Here is a 20,016-nt window from a genome sequence, read left to right as displayed (position 1 = left end):
CACCATATGTTCCTCCCCAAATATCTATCCCCTTAGCCTGTTATCATGCCAGAAATTCTCTCAGCTGGAGAACATCTAACGTTAAGATGTTTAAAGCCATTAACACTGTAGTTTAAATTTGCTTACCTGAATGGTTGGATGAATGGATGATGGATAGATGGATAAATGAATGGATGATAGATAGATAGGAAGGAAGGAAGGAAGGAAGGAAGGAAGGAAGGAAGGAAGGAAGGAAGGAAGGAAGGGAGGGAAGAAGGGAGGGAGGGAGGGATGGAGGGAGAGAGGGATGAAAATTTGATGACAGGATAGATGGAGAAATGGAGGGAGGTAGAGGAATAGAGGAGTAGAATGAAGAGAGAAGACAGGCTTAGAGTCCCGAAAATATAGAATAAGAAAGTAGAACACATATCATTCACAACAGGGTTAAGAAAGTGAGAAGAGAAAAACAGAGAACATGAGATATTGCCAAATGAGACACATCTTTGAGAGAAGAGGGTGTAGACCACCATAAGAATACTGCTAGAGAATGGCAAAGAGATGGAAATCGTAGGAGAGGTAGGACAAAAACGAATATCTTCTTCTTCCCAATTTTGACAATTTTTTTTTTTATAGTTAGAACTTCAGCTGCATATAGTCTTTCACCATCGATGATACTATTTCATTCCAGCCACTCATCCAACTACTACTAGTTTCTTCCCTTCTTCGACTCACGGAACAAAGGAAAAGGACCCAGAGGGAATTTTTTCTGGTTACAGATATTTAGTAACTGGGCTCATGTTAGAGACCTCACTATCCACAAAGGTTGCCCGTGGGGCATGGTGGAAGCACACACTCTCAGCAACTGAAAACCTGCATTTCCTGAACCTATAAATAGCCTTTGACTCCTCTGACAGGCATGAGTTCTTATCCTGTGCGCTCTCTGATTCCAATACTCCGCCACAGGTCCAGAAAATAAAGTACATTTCAAAACCCTACCATTTTGCTACGTGTTGGCAGTGAAAAGATAGAGTAAAAAGTTAGAGATAGCTAGAATGGCATTGAAAGTTGAGTGAAGACTTCCTTTAGTGATCTCTGGTCCTTTGAGTAGAGACAACCGAGAGCTGATGTGCAAGATCATCCTGCAAACTCCACCTGAAGTCACCACCTCCAGGGAAACTCCTGCACGCTCCAACTTTCAGTCCTTTCCATGATATGTAGGATCAGAACTGCACAATTCAGCACTTTAGTTAACCCTGTCTCTAGCTGTTTCTTGTATCTACAACTGTCTCCCCTATCTTCTCCATCAATATCCCCATGATGTCTGGAGGTTTAACACAATAAAAGACCCTTAGTAAATATTTGGTAAACTGGCATGCCCATGCAATTTGGGTTGAACTAAACTTTAGCACAAATCATTTGGGAAAATAATTTGACATGAGTCTTCTGGCAGAGAATTTGATTGTCCATTAATCATCATTCTCTGTATCTTAAAACAAACAAACAAACAAAAACCTGAATTTAAATTAGGCACATAGCCTAGCTAGAAACTACATTTTATAGCCTTATTGCAGCTTAACACGTGACCATGTGATTAAGTTCTGCCAATGAGATGTGAGTAAAAAACTTTGTGCCACTTCTGGGTCATGCCCTACTCAAGAAGGCACATATGCCCTCTTGACATTTTCATCTCTGTGAGCGAAAATCACGAGCACCAAAGCAGCCACCCGGCATCAGAGGTGGCAGTTGATGTGGACACGTCAGGTTCTCCCTCAAGCCCTGGACCGAAGAAGTAAGCTTCCTTCTTTGTTGAGTCACTATATTTTTGAACTCTCACTGTATTCTGGGCTTAACTTTTAGCAACTTAACCGCCGACCTAACCGTTACAAGTTTTAAAATATTCTTCGGCCAAGTAATTCCAGTTCAGGAAAGACTCATGAGAAAATAACGCTAAATACCACTCAATGACAACAATAAATTAAACTTTTGCTCAACTGGACTATTGTTTTTAATGTAAAAATTGACGACATCCTATATGTATAACAATTGGGAAATACATCCCAGCAGGGCAACACCTATGCCCTAGAACCTTATCTAGTTTTAACTTACTAGCCGAAGGGCTTCCTCTGCCTCTCAGGAAGAAGGCTAGAAACACTGGGAATCAAAGCCTCCTGCAGATGATTTACAGGAGTCTGCCGTATACAGAACATTGGGAAACACCTCACGTGCCCCTTCATTTTAGAAACCACAGTGTTGGGTGGTAAATGACTTGCCCAAGGCAAGAACTGAGTTAGAACTCAAGCCTCCTGCCTCTCACTTCCCTTTCTTGATAGCACCACCCAGCAATGTTAGGTGAGGTAAAGATAAAACAACGCTGGAGCACTTAGGGCTTGTCATCTGTTTCAGAAAAGGGCTAAGACCTCAACAGGAGGTCAAAGGTAAGAATGGCATCAATAGTAAATTAAACCCAGAGAGATATTTAAAATGGAGAAAGTGCCAATTTAGCTATGACACTTGTAGCCCCATAAAGCCGTGGTTCCCGCTAATCACATTTAATTAACAGGTTCAGACTTCACCTTTAGTACTTCATTTAGGTAAATGGGTTCTGGGGAAAATTCTAGAAAGATCTGCTAGTAAAATTCAGCCTTGATATCCAGGAGTCCGTCCTCTGGAGATAAAGTCAAAGGGACACTTGCCCCGGCTGATCCCTCAGTTTAATGGCCTCGCAGGCCCCCCCACCCCAAACCCTCCCAACCCGCACCACCCGCATGTGCTCGTGCGCACACACACACACACACACACAGATGAAAGATTTTCTTTCTTCTCAGCGAGATCTGTGTATCAGTTTGCCCTCTCAAGCTGGTTTTTAGTCACTGCGCAGCAAACCCACTGTTTACATTCATCCCCAACTTGGTCCTTTCTGTTGAGGTTCCTCTTCATTATCACATCTCCTCTGTTGCAATTTGTGGCTGGGTGAGGAAATGCGTCACAGAAAGAGCAGCTCTCTGGTCTTCGTTGGTCTCCAGTTCTGCTGGCACAAACAGAGCTAGAGATAAGGTGGACCTGAGCGCTGCTCGGGTGAGAGGCAAAGCAGACCCAAACACCAGCCCCCAGGCAGGTGTCTGTCTCCTTCATTGTCTGAGCCTTGCTGTATTTATATTTAGATATTTGGAGAACTGGGTTCACCAACGTCTTTTTATCTTGCTAAAAAGTCCACATTAAGGGCATTAAGAAACCATTTGATCAGGTAAGATAGACCCATTTAGGGAATTCAGCTGAGTCCTTTTTCCCTTGAACAACAACAACAAAAATACAACAAAGATCTCTCCTACATTTCCTTAACAACAGTCAAAAGAAGGAGACATTCATGACCAGCTAAAGGTGTACTTCCTCCCGCAGGCGTCAACTTTAGAGAATCGCACCTTGGGTTGTCTTCACTTCCTTTACAAGTTGTTTCTCCTTTTGAAGAACACAGAATAGCCTCAGTCACACGGTTTCAGACTTCTCAACATCCAGGATCTTAAGAGGTGGCAAAAAATATGTGATGGATGAATGGATAAACACAATGTGTTATAAACATACAATGGACTCAGCCATAAAAAAGAACAAACTTCTGATACATGCCACAACATGGATAAACCTCAAAAATATGTTAAGTGAAAGAAATCAGACATACAAGGTCACATATTGTATGATCGCATTCATCTGACAGGTCCAGAATAGATAAATCTACAGAGATAGAAAGCAGAGTGATCCAGGGTCTATGAGAGGGTATGTGATTCCTTTTGGAGTGACAAAAATGTTTTGGACCTAATTAAAGGTGGTAGTTGCACAAGGTAAACATATGAAATGTCACTGAACTGCATATTTTAAAATGGTTAATTTTGTGTTATATGAGTTTGCCTCAGTTAAAAAATAAATAAAAGTGATAAATCAGGCAGCCTCTTCTCTCCCCACAGACAATCTGGACCTGTCTGGATGCCTTCAAAATAAAACATGAAAATTTCAAAGTTAACAGAACACTCTACCATAAGGAAGGTGAGACCTAAACAAGCTTTCACAAATGCCTAACCAGAAACTTTAGACAAGTTCAAAGAGGCCTGACTTTAAGAGAGCGGGGGATCATTTGTCTGGGCTATTTCAACCCTTGACCTAGAACTGAAACCACCCTGCGAAATAATATTCAGAGTATGGGCAGTGTCTTTGAATTACTCTTTGCTCCCAGGATGTTTCTTTCTGAAGTACTCACAGGTCGTGTTTGTGGGCCAGCCCAGCCTTGAAGACCTAGTTAGCTCAACTTAAAAGAGAAAGGTCCTATTGACACCTGGTGACCTTCATTCTGGGAAAGGAGTCTGACCGGAGAAGAAGGCCAATAGCTGGGGAGGGAGTAGAAGTTTGGGACAGAGTGAGGGGTGTGTAGATTGGGTTGAACCAGGCAATGCAGATCTTGCTTAGATTGCTGCTCATTCTAGGGAACTACTGTTCTAATGAAGGCACCAACAAGTTTCTCATTTCTGAATTCAGCTGGATGGGATTTTGCAATCTGATTTGGCCTGTACCCTGGTCCTTCTCTTCCCTCTCCCAGGCTCATTTTGGCTCAGGCAGAGGCTCTGCTGCTCTAGGACTGTCCCCACATGATCCTGCATGAGGTGGAAAGTGTGTGTTCAGACCCCTAGGGAAGGGTCACCAACCTCCTGGCTACTCTATGTCTTCACTTTTGTTGGAACCATTATCTCCCTGGTTCGCCCCATTGGTTCTACCCCGACAGAATCATCAGTCTAATAGCTTTATAATGGGAGGTTGATCCTTAATCAGCCACCTCCCGACCTGCCCAATGGATGTCTTTGCTTCCTGCTGAGGACAGGACCCAGGTCTTACAACATGGTGTCTCTCTCACTGTGTCCAGCGCATAGCAGACCCTGAAAGGTCATCTGCTAGATGATTCAATGAGTGAAACTCAGAAATTGAGTTCATATGAGGCACTGGAAAGGTATTGAGGGTAAACAATGAGAGGAAGCCCCAATTTATTTGAAGGTCAAACAAAGAGCTGCTGTATAATATAATGTGACAGATACTGGAATGGAGGTTTGTGCAAAAGGCTTTGGGAGCATAGATGAGAGAGCAAGAGTCACCGCGGAGAGAGTCGGGACATGTGGGGTGGGAGGGGAGGCATTGGAGAAACCACAAAGGAGAAAAGAACTGAGACTTGAAAGGTGAGGAAGAGTTCACACAAAACACAGGGTAGGTAGTTTAGGGACAATCATTCAAGGTAGGATTTTATTTCTCTGGGCAATTGGCCTCACCTTTGTTTCCATTTCTTCATTTTTTACCCTTTTTTTTCCTTTTGGAAAACACAAGTGACTTTTTTTTCTATGGGTATTTTATTATCTCAATGATAGAAAAAAATTTTTTTAACAAAAGGAATGATAACCAAATGGGATCTTTTTTCTACACATATATTAAAAAATAGAGTAGCACACACTTCATAAGATATACAGCAATGATGGATTTTTAACATTTTATTCAGGTCTTGGCTTAACAAATGAGTTCTTGGATGGGTGCTGGATGAGACATTATGTCCTCCTAGCTCACCTGTTCACTCTAGCCAACAGCCTTCTGCAGGAATAACCTGACAACACCTTGTCTTGGCTGCCCTGGAGCTTCTCTGAACCCCCATGTGGAACACCATACATTTCTAATGGGTGCATGAGCCTGATGTGTGAGGAGTTAAGGCCCTATGGGACAAACCTTGACTAATGGAGAAAGGGAGACAGGGGCTACATTAGATAAATACTCCTGTCTCTTAAGCAGACATTCCTGAGTCATGTACTGCACAGCTCTTCAGAGGGATCCCATTTGCATCAAGCCCCAATATCCCAAAGGAATAACCAACTCATTAACTTAACAATGCCGCCTTGAATTAACTTCCCTTCTTAGCCTGTAACAGTCTTCCAAATACCTTAAGGTCACTTCCTAGAATAATCTGGGCCTAAACTCTTCCCTTAGGCTCACACTTTTGGGAAAATAAATAAATAAATAAATAAGACAGTGGATACCAGAAGTGGCCTTAGAAAGCAGACCCTTACAATGGGATTTTGGAATTGGATCATTTATGAGTCAGAACGACTCCATTGACAGTTGTAAGTGAGGCGGTAATAAGCTTTGGCATGCAGCATCATCACACTTACTAAGACTCTCACTGGTGGTAATCTGGATGAAGCACAGGTAGAAGGTAAGCATTGGCTTATGTGGTAGTGGTAGCCCTTGAATGGCAGAGGCAATGGTAATTCTAAAAACTATGGTGATTTACAGATTTTGTCAATGACTTTGATATTTTGAAAAAAAATGAAAAAGAAAGGTTCTAATAATCAATTATCAGCTTCAGGATATCCTATAAAAGTGAAAATGATTCCTTCGCAGTGTTCAAGACAGGAGATATGGCTTATCTTCTACAGACACAAGGCAGGTCATGCTGAAAATCATGCTAAGGCTGTAATCATAGGGGTAGCGGAGCTACAAAGGAGACTGAATGCACAGCCTCAACAGGTCTTTTTGACAAAGTCAGAATCCTCAGGAAGGAGTGGGATTCAGAAACCCACGATGGGGACATATGGGTAGCTTAGCCTGAGAACTTGAAACATTAAGAATCTCCTTTATCTTTAGTCTAGCAAGAGGATCTCTCGCCCTTGCTGGAAGAAACAAGTCTGCAAATAGCAATAAGACTTCACCTGAGGCAGGGTTCAGTTTTGTAAACTGATGTTTGTCCTCCTCCAGACCAGTTTACTTCCCCTCATTGCCTCCAGACTAAAGACTGGAGTCAGGTTACAGAGCACAACCCAAGTGGGGAAATACATCCCTTGGCATGGGAGAAAACAATATACAACCAAAGTATCGCATGATCTGGTTGTATGAGCTAGAAGAAACTGAGGCAACACATGTGAGTAGATCTTGAAAGTTGAATATAAGGTCAGATAAGGAAGAATTTTACTGACAATACAGAGTATTGTCCCATGAATCTGGGTTTAACATCCTGGTAAGGACACCTGGAATCAGTCCTAACACTTACTGCTAGGATTGCTCCCCGAAGCTTGGACACAACAGTGGGACAAAAATGCAATAGAAATGTACCAGACTGTCTTGGCAGAGTATTTGGGGGGTGGGGTGATGGAGAGTGGAAGGCTCGGGAACATGTAATGTTTAAAACTATTTTTTATGTAAAACCAGGGAAGCCACAACTAAGCTGTGTTCTCCCACAGGGCCAGAGGGCACATCCTTTATGATGCCACTAAGGAATGCACGGGTGGGGAAGACACCAGGTTGCACCATTTTTGCAGACTTTGTGAAGCCCAAGGGCCTTGTCACTGTATCTGCAGTGCCTAGTGGCTAAATGGCCTTATTTATACAATTCTCTGAGTTTCTTTCAGACAAGATGAATGAAGACAATCTCTTACGGTTCCTAGGCTGATAACCCTTAAAGAAAGAGTTTTCAAATGTCATGGAGTTTGCACATTGAAAAATATTATCAGGACTTTAAATGAGTGGAAATGTAGTTATCATTGCTTTCTCTCTGTGTCTTGGACTTGACTACCTTTGGAAACAAACAGATGGCTCCCAGATGGAAAAAAGAGTGTACTCATCTACAGAAGGAAGAGAAAAGGTTTTTGAAGCAATGTCATACCAACTTCAAATATGGAACAAGCCAGTAACTTCACAAAGCACCTATAAAAGGCAAACCAAAATATTGGCCATCCCATGTAAATCAAGCAAATTTGTGGGAAGTCTGACCGAGCAGTCTTGAAAAACTCATGTGCACGTGACTTTCTTCTAGCTCTCTCTGCCTACAGGAAGTTTGGGATCCTATTTATCCTCTCTCCTGCTTGAGAATATTTGAAAGCTCAGAGATTCTCAGTATTCTGTTGCTGGAACAGTCTTAGAGCATCTAAACAGTAGTTCTCACACCCAGATGGTATAGAATGAATTATAGAACTTTAAGAAAATGAAGGGTTCTGAATCCCAACCTTGAAGATTCTAATGTAGTAGGTTTGGGTGGGGGAGGGGGACATCCTAAGCAATTTCAATAATCAACCAGGTTTGGGAACTGAGTTTCCCAATCTTTGTCTGGAAAGTCTCAAAGTTAATTTTATAAATGTATGTCACACACATACAGAATATATGCACACAATTTTCATAAGGAAAAAAAAAAACAATAGGAAGGAAAAAAATTATTTGTATCGCTCTTAATCTGAATTTTACCAAATTCTGAGCCTGAGGCAAGGACTTGTGTACAAGTAGTTTATTTTAGGAAATAATTCCAAGGAACAGGAGAGAATAATGAAACAGGGAAAAAGAGAAAGCCAATATGAAGTTGCATCTCCAAGCTTATCATCTCTGTGAGTACCTGGGGGTCAGTCCCATTGGCGACTCTCAGGATCTGTGCAAAACACATCTTAAGATTGTCCAACTAAAGGGAAAAAGATGGGGCATTTATTCACAAACCTCTATCGTCCTTGGTCAGGTCTATCCCATAGGATGATAATATCTCACATTTCAGAGTTTTTTAATGCATCGGAGTGACTGGGCATCTTTTGTAAAGTAGCAGAGAAGTCCCAGGATAGAAAGTAAGAGAAATGAGGAACAGTTGAAGAAAGGTGCTCTCAAGATATACCGGTACACAGCTGGTTGCCATAGCAATGCTTGAATTTAAAAGTGGGCCAAGATGATATGGACCAAGGCATATAAGCTGTCAGATATAGCCCACCCCTTACACTGCTTAGCTCTGCTCAAACCTTATTTTAAGCCAAAACCATCGCAGAACCTTCATGATATTGGCCAGCCAAAATCTCTGTAAAATCCTTCAAACATAACTTTAGCAGTACAAACTCTAGTTCCGGCTGATAGAGCTGATAGCAAGGTCATATTTAGTATTTTTCATCTCCCTCCTCTATTTGTTCTAGATTCCCCTTGCCCTCAGTCAGCACTGCAGTGATAGCCTGGACCTTAACACTCAAAGAATTAGAACCCTCAGTCACTTTATTCTTCTTAGACTGTGGTTGCTGTACTTGCACATTTACAGTTAGCGCTGGGCTTTGGAAGTTCCTCAAGACATCCCAGTGAATCTGCTTCATCCAGGAATACTCCTTCCTGTCCCCATTGTGTAGCAGCAATCCTAGTTCCCAGTGAAAATCAGAGTCAATCAGGGTCAATCAGGACCATTATGGTCCATCATTATAGGAAGCCTAACCAGATTGGTTGGTAGTTGTAGCTTCAGACTCAGTAGAACCTCTACTAGTTCCCCTGCTGGTAGTTCTGTAGCCCACTTCATCAAAGCTAGGGCTTCTAATCCAGCAGAGGTTGAGTTTTCAAGGATGAAAAGTATGAACTCCACAAGTAGGTCACTAAGATTGCTGACAAGAGGAGCCGATCCAACTTCTACTTCTTGGTTCTGTGACCTAAGTGACTCTGCTATCCAGGACAAGAGACAGAAAGCAGCAATGACACAATGATACTTCCTCAATGTCCTATGAATTTTTAAAATATTTTATGACTTTCAAGGATATTGGAAGCAGGGACATTATACATATCAGACATTATGAACACAAGACTTCACAAAAATCTATAAAAATTTTAGAGGCAGAAAAAATATATTGATTTCAAAATACAAAAATAGTGAAATCACAAAAGCTAAATAAATATTAATTCAATACCTACAAATATAACAAGCATGACAAAGTCACTAATTGTTAAATTTAATATTTATAAACATGTGATTACATTCAAAAAGAATTTATGAGTAAAATTTTTCACTTCAAAAGAAGTTTTCATAATTACACATGAATCGTGGCTATGCAATTACAACCAATTACAAGTAAGTTGCAAGTAACCATATAATTTTAAAATCTACTTCATAAAAATCCATAAAACTGGATGTGCATATGTGGGTGTAATGTAAAATGTGGCTGCCTTATAATATGTTGATTTGATGTAGAGTGGGGATCTCTGGGAATAGTAGTTTGGTCCATAAAATTCTTAAATTAAGTCTTGTTTATAAATATCACCTTGATGTTACCATTCCCATGATAGTGTCATTAGTTCTAATTTTCTAGATATGTTGACTTAATTTGGAAATATCTTTGTCTCTTCAACCTGAAATCAGAACATACCTGTAAATATATATTATTATAATTGAAAATTTTAATAATCTTGTGTGAAATAGTTGACTAATATATTTAAATTAATCCTCCTTAGAACATAAACTCTATTATCTTCTAAATGAAAGTTCTACAGATGGAAAACTGGCCAAGAAAATTTTAACACTGGGTAATACTATTTAGAAATTTAAGTCCCTGGACTTTAGTTCAACTCTGAACTGCTTAATCCAAGAGGAACAATTGGTCTTGCTTTATATTATCATAAATTATCATCTTTTTCAGATCACTTCCTCAGGAGTAATAACCAGTTAGGAGCATATTCATTCACGAAAGTATTATGAAAATTTAATAGTTTAAAATTTAACAGGCCAAGTTGGCAGAATTGTCAGAGATGAATGATGCTTTAAGGGCATAAAATTTTGCAAGGCGCTTCGTGAGGACATTGTCCCAAAGATTTGTTCACTAAAGTGCACGGAGAGAGATGGTGGTGTTTTCTTTTGGACAACTGTGACACCACTCTCAATGAGAGAAGAAACCAATGTTCTATTTTATTTAACTGTGGAAGTCACTATGCAAACTCATCGGTCAGACCAGCAGCTTCTTTCTCCTCACTCAGAATGAAGAATAAACTCCAGGTTGCATAGCAACATTCCCTTTCCTTTCATTCTGTGGAATTTCACAACAGAGGCTCACTGGCAATGCTAAGGTCCTGTAGTCATTTTGCAAACAAACCATCAAAAAAAAAAAAATGCCTATAGATGACATAGCATATCTTGGTGTGAAGACTGTGGAAATGGTGGTGTTATTTCAATGCCTCTTGATTGTTTTTATGCCAGTATGTTTCCTGTCTCTGAATCTTCTATGCAAAATCTGACCTTAAACTGGGCTAAACAGTACCTGCTCAAAGTTTTGCGGGTTTTCTTGAGTAATACACACTGTTTTTGAAAGTTGGGAAGAAAGACAAGAGGATTTATGTATCTGAGGTTCATGAGAACTTCAGACATGTGTCTCTTGAGGTCCTCTGCAGAGACTAACAGTCTGATACCAATAGCCCCATTACTTAGCCTTTCCTAAACAGCACATTAGATGTTTTGCTTCCTTGTTTCCCATTTCTGTCTTCAAGAGATATCCCAGCTTCACTCTTACACCCCCGTCTTCATCGTCTGTCCTCACCTCTGCCCCTCGCCACCCAGGGAATCTGTTTATGAAGCCATCTGGCTAGTCTCTGAAAGCCACAGTGCTGGCGGCTCTGACCCTAGCTACCAGCAGCTCACTCTGTGCACAAAAGAAAAGCAGCTTTTTCTTGTTGTTGTTTTTTTCTCTTTAAGTTGATGAAGACAACAAAGTTCAGTCACTTCTTAGGAAAGCTGGGCATTGACGATAAATTAACACAGAAGACAAGTAAAGTTTTTTTTTCCCCCAAACTTCTCTATCCAGTTTTAAAACTACAATCTCTATGCCTTTTGTACTTACAGCAGAAATCATTAGGAAAAGTGATTGAATCCAGTGGCAATGCCCAGTGAGCATAGAGTCTCTTACGTGTGTTTTAAGAATCTGTAGAGGCCACAGTGGATTCCTTCCTCACATATAATTCTGTGGAATTTGAGAACCTAGAGTTGTATACAAATTTAGAGAAAATATCTCATAATATCTCAAAATATCTCATCCTGGCAAAGACTGCAAGTAAAAACACATGTGTAATACATCAGCATTGTGTCGGTGTTTACATTTCAAAAAGAGGGATTGTAAAGCAACGAGGAGAAAAGGCAAGACCTGAGGATCTGCTCCATCCAGACTGAGTGAGCCCTTCTGGGTTTGCTGCTTTCAGCGCCCTCTTGATGAAATCCAGCCGCCCACACCCACATAGTCAGAACAAATTTGACAGAGGTACCAAGATTCTTGGGAAACTTCTGTGACCTGCTAACAGCTGTCTGCAAATGTGTGGCTGAGGTTTTTCGTAGCATATCATGAGCACTGCCATCAAAACCTCTTAGGGGAATGCACGGCGGTCCTGGGTCTGCAGAGCATGGGGATTTCCAGGGCTGAGTGGTGAATAAATGATCTCTCAACATTTTTCCAAGGTGATCGGTGTCCCTGAGGGTTCTCTTTCTGTCACATAAACAGAGCCCCACAGTGGCATCTACGCAGGTGCCCCTTCTTGGTTCCAGTGCTAATTTCAGTCTCCCTGCAATCAGTCAAACCAGAAAGGGAAGAGGAAACAGAAAGCAGCTCTCGACTGGAAGTTTCACTACTTAGCTGATTGTGACCCTGAACCTCAACTGCCTCATCTTTAAAATGGGGATAGTGTTCCCTGTATAACTAGTTTTGAGAAATAAAAGTATGTCGAAAGATTTTAAAATGTAAAAAGCACAGAGCAAATGAAAAATATCACTAGGCTCAGTTCTGACACCAACTAATGGTATGACCTTAGTGATCATGAGTATAATCACTAAAGTCTCTTCTGCAAATAGTTATGAGCCTGTGAAAACTCCAGGAAAAATTTCAAATAGCCAGGTACCGTCCGTCCACTATAGTGCTCAAATCGAATGTGTTCCCTATACCTAATCCCCCAGAGTTAGTTGTTGTAGTTCTAGTTTGAGTGATGTACCCACCTCTGCTCTCCCCTTTTCTCACTCTGGTATTCTCAGTTCTGCTTTAGAATTTTCCCCTCAAAGCATCCCATATCTGAGAGGAAATTAGACTCTTTGGCAGATGGTCAGGCAGCTCCATTTCTCTCTCTTGAGTTTTAATTCTGTGAATAAGTGAGTGTTGGGCAGCCTACAATGAGAACTATGCTAGGGGCTTAACAAACACTACACTTATGACTGGGAGCAGCCAGAATCTGCTTTCTAATTGGCAAAGATGGGCACACCCAACCTCTCCCTTAGAGCATTTCCGTTAGAGATGACTGTCCCAATTAAAGCTGTGACCCAGATATAATCACCTCTACTCCAGAGAGCAGATATAACTAGCTCTGTGGGAAAAAGTGTTTTCAGTTCAAGTGTTAAGTACATTAAAGTGATCTGGACTCAGATTTATATCTGAGTCAACCTCAAAAGCAATGAAAGGAGTTGTGGTGTCCAAGTGGGAAAGAAGAATTGGGACAAATACCTTGAAGCTCCCAAGCTGCCAAGTTTTAAACTGTCCTGATCCAAACCATCACTCCTAGCCAGGCTGATATGGACACACCACAGCCATGCCCATCTCCATGCCTTTGCTCTTGCTGAGTTCTCTAGAATTGCCTTCTGCCCTCTTTTCAGCCCTTTAGTTGGTCATGTAACAAATATTTCTTGAACACATTTTGTAGTTCAGCACTGTGCTAAGTATTGTGGATCTAAGAAGATAAACATGATATGATCAATGTTCTCAAGGAGCTTATTCCCTGGCAAAGGAAATTAGTCATACATATGCCCAAGTAATTCTAGTAGCGAATATCCAGTGATAGTGAAATAAACGTCTGATAGAGTGGCTAAGAGATTAAGAAGAAAAGAGAGATCTCCTATGGCTGGAGGGAGACTTCGTGAAGGATGTGGCATTTGGTGGCCATCTTGATGGAGGGTTTCAAGAGACTAAGACTGGTGTAAAAATGATGTGGAGATAGGGATTGGCTTGGCTGAGCCTGCAGCCAAGAGGTCCAGTAGAGGATCTGAAGGGACAGTATAAAGGAAGGAAACCAATCATTCTCAACAGATTTTATTATTCCTGTTTTGTGGGTGGCAAAACAGAGCTTCAAAGAGATAAGTGACCTTGCTTTAGGTTTCAACAGCTACTGAGTGGCAAATCCAGAACTTTCAGCCAAGCATGCCTAACTCCAAAGTCTGTCTACATTCTGGACACTAAGCTGTTTTCCTGGATCTGAGGCTCAAAAGGGCAGATTATGGCCATATCCTAGAAAGCTAAAGAGCTTAGTTTTTCCTTCTTCTTCGCCTAGTTAAAGCCTTCCAGGCTTGGCTCAAACCCTTGCCTTCCTACTAGACCTTTCCTGAATGTTCTGGGCCCTCTGATATTTCCAGTTACTGTTCAGAGGTCACACTCTTTATTGGCTCACTTGAATCCATTATGAATCCCCAGTAAAGATGCAAGTTCTTAAAGGAAGGGAACTGGTCTTGTCCTTCTTCCTTACCTCTGAATGAGTGATTATGGAATAAACACTTTCGGGGGAGGATGTAGAGATCGGCAGTGGCCGCCTTCACCCTGGTATGGTCTGCCTGCACTAATATTAGAGGGGTGGGCATTCCCCAATTCTCCAAGGCCCATCCACACTTGCCTTCCCTGAAATTTCTTTCTACAAGGAAGTCACAAGGAATCATGCCACCAGCTCTGCTGACAGCAACCAACTCAGTACACCACTGGGCCACAAATGGCCACACCTAGTCATACAATGGACTAAAAGTTGACTATGAAGTTTTTACTGGTTGGATATAGAGAACCTTCCTCCCTTAGTGCCTAAGGAGAAGCTCCCAGACTAGAAGGAGACACTGCCACAGGCAGCTCCAGCTCACATGTTGAAAGATCTGCAGATGGTGCCAATTCACACCCTGGGAATTGATTTGGCTGCCTTTGGATTTTATGCCTCAGTGAATCTGTCGAAGGGAAGAAGGATTCTTACTTCTCGTTGGTGTGGATTTGATGGCTCTGATCATTTCCAGACCATTTAATACTTGTACTTTCACATTGGCTGATTTTCGAGGTCACAAATTTCATGAGCATACTTGCCACTTACAGGATAACTATCAATCATTTCATTGCAAGGTAAGTACCATAGAGAAGATGGGAAAATCACATAGTAAACAATTATCGCCTAAGTGCCTGGTTATTTTTGAGTCACTCTGGCTACCAGTCATTTATTTTCAAAGTTAAATTTAGTCCTAGAAAAACTCTCATCATTGTACATAGAAACGATCAAAAACTGTCTCCCTCTTAACTCATAATTATATCAACAGTGTATCAAGTATATTCTTACTTTACTTTCCCTGGACTCTAATGTGGCCATTTTCTTTTCTTTTTCTTTATTTATTTTAAAAAAATTTTATGGTGGCATTGATTAATGAAATCCAATAAGTTTCAAGTGTACAATTCAACAGTAAGTCATATAGATAGATAGATAGATAGATAGATAGATAGATAGATAGATAGATAGATAGATAGATTAGATAGATATAGATATAGATATATATAGATATATATTGCATTGTACGTTCACCACCCATAGATTTCTTTCTTTCACCATATATTTGACCCCTTTTACCCCATCTACCTCTCTCCTCCCCCCATTCTTTTTAAAGGTTCATTCCCCAATGTCACAGAGTAGAAGAAAGCCAGAACTGAGAGTACACAAACCTGATCAAGAATCCCAGTTCCATCATTTATCAGTAATGTTACCTTGGGTAAGATGCTTAAACTCTCTAAGTCTTAGTCTTTCATCGATCAGATAGGGTAAAAATAACTACTTTGTGGCAATATTGTTAGCAATAAATAAGATAATTTATGTAATATACCAGGTGTGTAGTAGTATGCACCTGGTACATTACATAAATAAGTACCATCTGGTGCTTACTCCATGCCAGCCACTGTTTTAAGCGCTCTATAGTATGAACTGAATCTTCACAACTCCATGAAGAAGCAACTATTATCATCCCCATGTTATGGCTGAGAAACTGAGACACAGAGTAACGTGCCCAAGGTCAGCAGCTGTCAAATGGTTCAAACTCAGACACAAGGGATTCAAACCCAGAAAGACAGGCCACAAAGTTCATGCTCTTAACTCTATACTAGATGGGTTCATAGATAGAGAGCACAAGTTGCTTACACTTGGAAGGCACTATGTCATGAGACGGACTCACTGGAAGAGTGAGAGAATCAGTTGTTAGATTTAGCAGTTTTAGTAGACAGCCTTTATGATGGCTTCCAAGGAATCCTACCTCCTGGTATTCACGCCCATATGTAATCCCTTCCCCCTTGAAGGTGGGCTGGATCTTGTGACTATAGTCTAAAAATTGGAGTATGACAAAAGTGATGAGAAGTCACTGCCAAGATGAGGTTGCAAGAAAATTGTGGCTTCCGTCTTGAGAGCAGCCCCTCTCATTCTCACTTGCTCACTCTGAGGGAAGCCAGATGCCATGTCGTGAACTGCCCTACGGAGAGGTCCATGTGGCAGGGAACTAATGTCTCCAGTGAACAGACTGAGGTTTGCCAACAACGCCGCCAGTGAGTGTGGAAGTGGAACTCTACAAGTCAAGTCTTGAGAGGATTATAGCCAGCATGACAACCATCGCCAACTTCAGCCCACAGTTTCTAAACCAAATAAGCTAAGCAAACAAATCATTATTTCCAGCACTTTTAGATCCTTCACCAATAGACTTACCAAAGATAAATTTAACAGCCAAAGAAAAAGAGAAAAAGGAGAAGTAGGTTTGTCTGTTTGTAGTTTACATTTCCTTAATAAGAACCATTTGTGTCCCTGGCAGTGTGGAAGAGTGGGGAGCTCTCTCTGCTCCAGGAGGAATAAGACTTGGATCTCAGTCCTGCCTTGGCATCACTCCTCCCCTAACTCTACACTCAACAGCTGTAGGACATCGGGAAAGTCTGTAAACCCTCTGGGTTGTCCCATCTGTAAAAAAAGGGTTGATACTTAGCCTGCCTCAGCAAGCAAGGGGACTGAACCAGATCACCCTTCAAGGATCCTTCCACATGATCCTTTGTCGCTTTATTCAGACAGTTTTGACAGCTCCATTACTGTGGTTCTTAAATATTTTGGTCTCAGCACCTCTTTACTTTTTAAAAGATTATGAGGATCCAAAAGTGCTTTTGTTTATAATGGGATATACATTATATATACATATATGTGTATATAGATATAATCTCAGTCTTTATTATATTGGAAATTAAAATAGAAATTTTTAAAATATTAATTAATTTACTTAAAAATAAGTCTATTATTACATGTTAACATAAAAATATAATTTTACAGAAAGTACTGGCATTCTTCAAAATAAATAAGTGAGAAGATGGGCATTGTTTTACATTTTTGCAGATCTATTTAATGTCTGGCCTAATAGGGGGAGGCTAGTTTCTCATATCTGCTTTTGCATTCATTTTGCTTCAATACCACACACATCAAATATCTTCTGGAAATTCCTCAGTATACTGATGACAGAATGAGAATGAAAAGAGCAAATAATGTCTTAGTGTTATTATGGAAATAGTTTTGACTTTATAGAAATCCTAAAAGTGTTTCTGGAATCCCCAAGGATCTCTGGACCACACTTGGGAAACTGCTGTTCTATTAGTTCCTGATGGAAATGCTAAGATTTTTTTCTCAAGCCTTTTGCCTACCCACCATCCAAAAAATATATAAAGACATATATATACACACAACACCACATATACCCTCCCCCACCACACGCACGCACACACATACACACACACAGGCAATTTCCACACTGTATTTTCCCAAAGCCTCTTTGGAAAAACTGCAAATCAAATTATTAAACCCTTCCCCCAAGGACAACCTCTGCAGAGACCTGCTCCTCAAGGTAAGGTGTCAGCACATCCTCCAAATGGTGGCTTTCCGCTTATCTGTTGAACCCAATGGAAGCAACAAATGGCTTCTTGAATGTCTGCATTGAGCCTCTCTAACCAGATGAATAGCTGCGGAATTTCAAATGTTACTTTGAAGCTTTGGCTTCAAAAACAAATGCCTGGGGGAATAAGCAATGAGCAGAGCCTGCTTCAAAAGCCAACAACGTCCTGATCCAACAAAACTACAGGGACCCTCTAAAGCCCCTGTGGTCAGCCAACCAAGAAGCAACCCTGTGCATGGTGGGGCAACATCAGATTAGTTGGGGGCTTTCTGAGAAGATCTTTAATAAAACACTAAGTGGAAAAGGAAATCCCTAGATCTGGCCACACTAAGTATGTGGGATATGGGGTTGGAAAAGCTCCCAGACAAGGAGTTTCAGTTCTGGTTCTACCATCAGCTTGGTATTACCAAAAGCAAATGACATTTTATGAAAAGGACAAAGGGTGCAAAAAGAGTGCTAAAGGTCCCTCCAGCATTATCATGCTACTTTTTTCGTCAATAAGTCACAAGTCTATGGATAAGTTTCTGAACCAAAGATGAGACACACCTCCTATTCCATCTATGCCAGAAATACACAACCCTTTCATTTATTCAACAATTATCAAGACCCCAGTTTGTTACGGGCACTATTCCAGCACTGAAACAGCAGTAGATAAAATATTGAACAAGTCCTGCCTTATATTGTAGTGGGAGAGATAGACAGACAAAATATATCATATGTCAATGTTGATAAGCATCACAGAGAAACTTAAAGCAAAGAAGGGGGAATGTAGACTATAGGATTGAGAGTTGTTTGCAATTTTTAATAGGCCAGTCAGTGTAGCCAAAGCTGTGAGCCTAGGAATTTGAAATACCATATAACTTTGTATAAATCGGCCATCATGAAGTCAATCAGTATTCATTCATTCGGTGGATCAGTTAGTCCCTCTTTTACTTGGGACATTGAAGATTTTGCAACTTTGAGAGCTTAAGGAGGAGGCCCCCTTGGGTGGAGATCAGCTTTTGCTCAAGAGACAGTGTAGGGTAATAGTTGACCATGGGGGATTTGAAGCCAGCCTGCCTAAGTTTGCATCCTGTGTTCTAGCTATGAGATCTTAGGCAACTGGCTAAAATTTGCTGCTCCCCTGTTTCATCTTCAAAGTGGGAATAATAAAAGTATTTACTCAGAGGGTTGTTTAAGATGTCAGCTTTATTCACACTGAACACTGGGCATAAAACCACTCTCAAATGGTAGTCCTCAGAGCTGAAATCAGAAGAGAAAAGCAAAAGGGAATTGCTTGTGGACACATGAAAAATTTCCTCTTGGGACCTCCAGAAATAAATGGGGTCCAGTGAGACTGAGATTTATTTGGACCTCATTTGGCTGATTGTGTCTTGAGAAAAATCAGATGACACCACTCTGTTTTAGTAGATACTGCTGGGTTCCCAAAGCAGAAAGGAAAACAGATCCCACTGATGACTTTAATTGACCCATAGAGAGTCTACAAAGGGGGCCATTCCAAACAGAATAGACTGATTTAATTCAAGAAGGAACTGGTTTTCCATGAGATAAAGGATTCATATGCTTCTGCTCGCTGTCTGAGTGCTGGCAAACCCCAGTTAGGATAACAGCACCCTACTCCTGCCCCCTGAATGTTGCCACCAAATGACTGTAGCTTGTCTTGCCTCGTTTGCATAAGAATCCTGCTCCATCTGTTAGAAGGAGCAATATCTGTTCATGCTAATCTGATTGCTCCTATAACTTGTATTAAAAAACATGGAGGTTACCACAAGCTTTGCGCTGACCTTTGATTTTCCAATATCGCATCTGGGGTAAGTGCTTCCTTTTAATCTCTATGGACAATAGGCAAAATTTCACTGAGGGGTCTGCCAACGGAGACAGATCATAGAGCATGTGTCCATGACCTCAGGTTAGATAATTATAATAATGCTTTTTAGGCTCTTCTAATAAAGAATATGCTGAACAGGCTCTGACATGCATGTGCAAAAGTCTAATTGCTGTTAACATGTCACTCCCATCATGGAGAAGTGATGATGTACTGACAGCTTGTCAAATCCAGAATTGATTTTGAAATTGCTTTAATGAGGCAGTGAATAAGTTTGCAGGGGCCTGACCATCTGAGAGGCCTCAGCAGCATCAGCCCAGATCACCTGCAGTTGCTTTGTTGACCATTCACAAATGAGGACAGGAGCACACAGAGGGTTGCTGTTTGGTTGCTGAGAATTTGCAAACTCTGAACTGGGATTTCAGTCCTTGCTCCCACCTCTGAAGTCCCTTGCATTTTAGATTTGTTTTGAGGTGTGTGTGTG

This window comes from Pteropus alecto, unplaced genomic scaffold (assembly GCF_000325575.1).
Source record: "Pteropus alecto unplaced genomic scaffold, ASM32557v1 scaffold3, whole genome shotgun sequence".
NCBI lineage: Eukaryota > Metazoa > Chordata > Mammalia > Chiroptera > Pteropodidae > Pteropus > Pteropus alecto.
Note: the sequence above shows the minus strand (reverse complement) of the source record.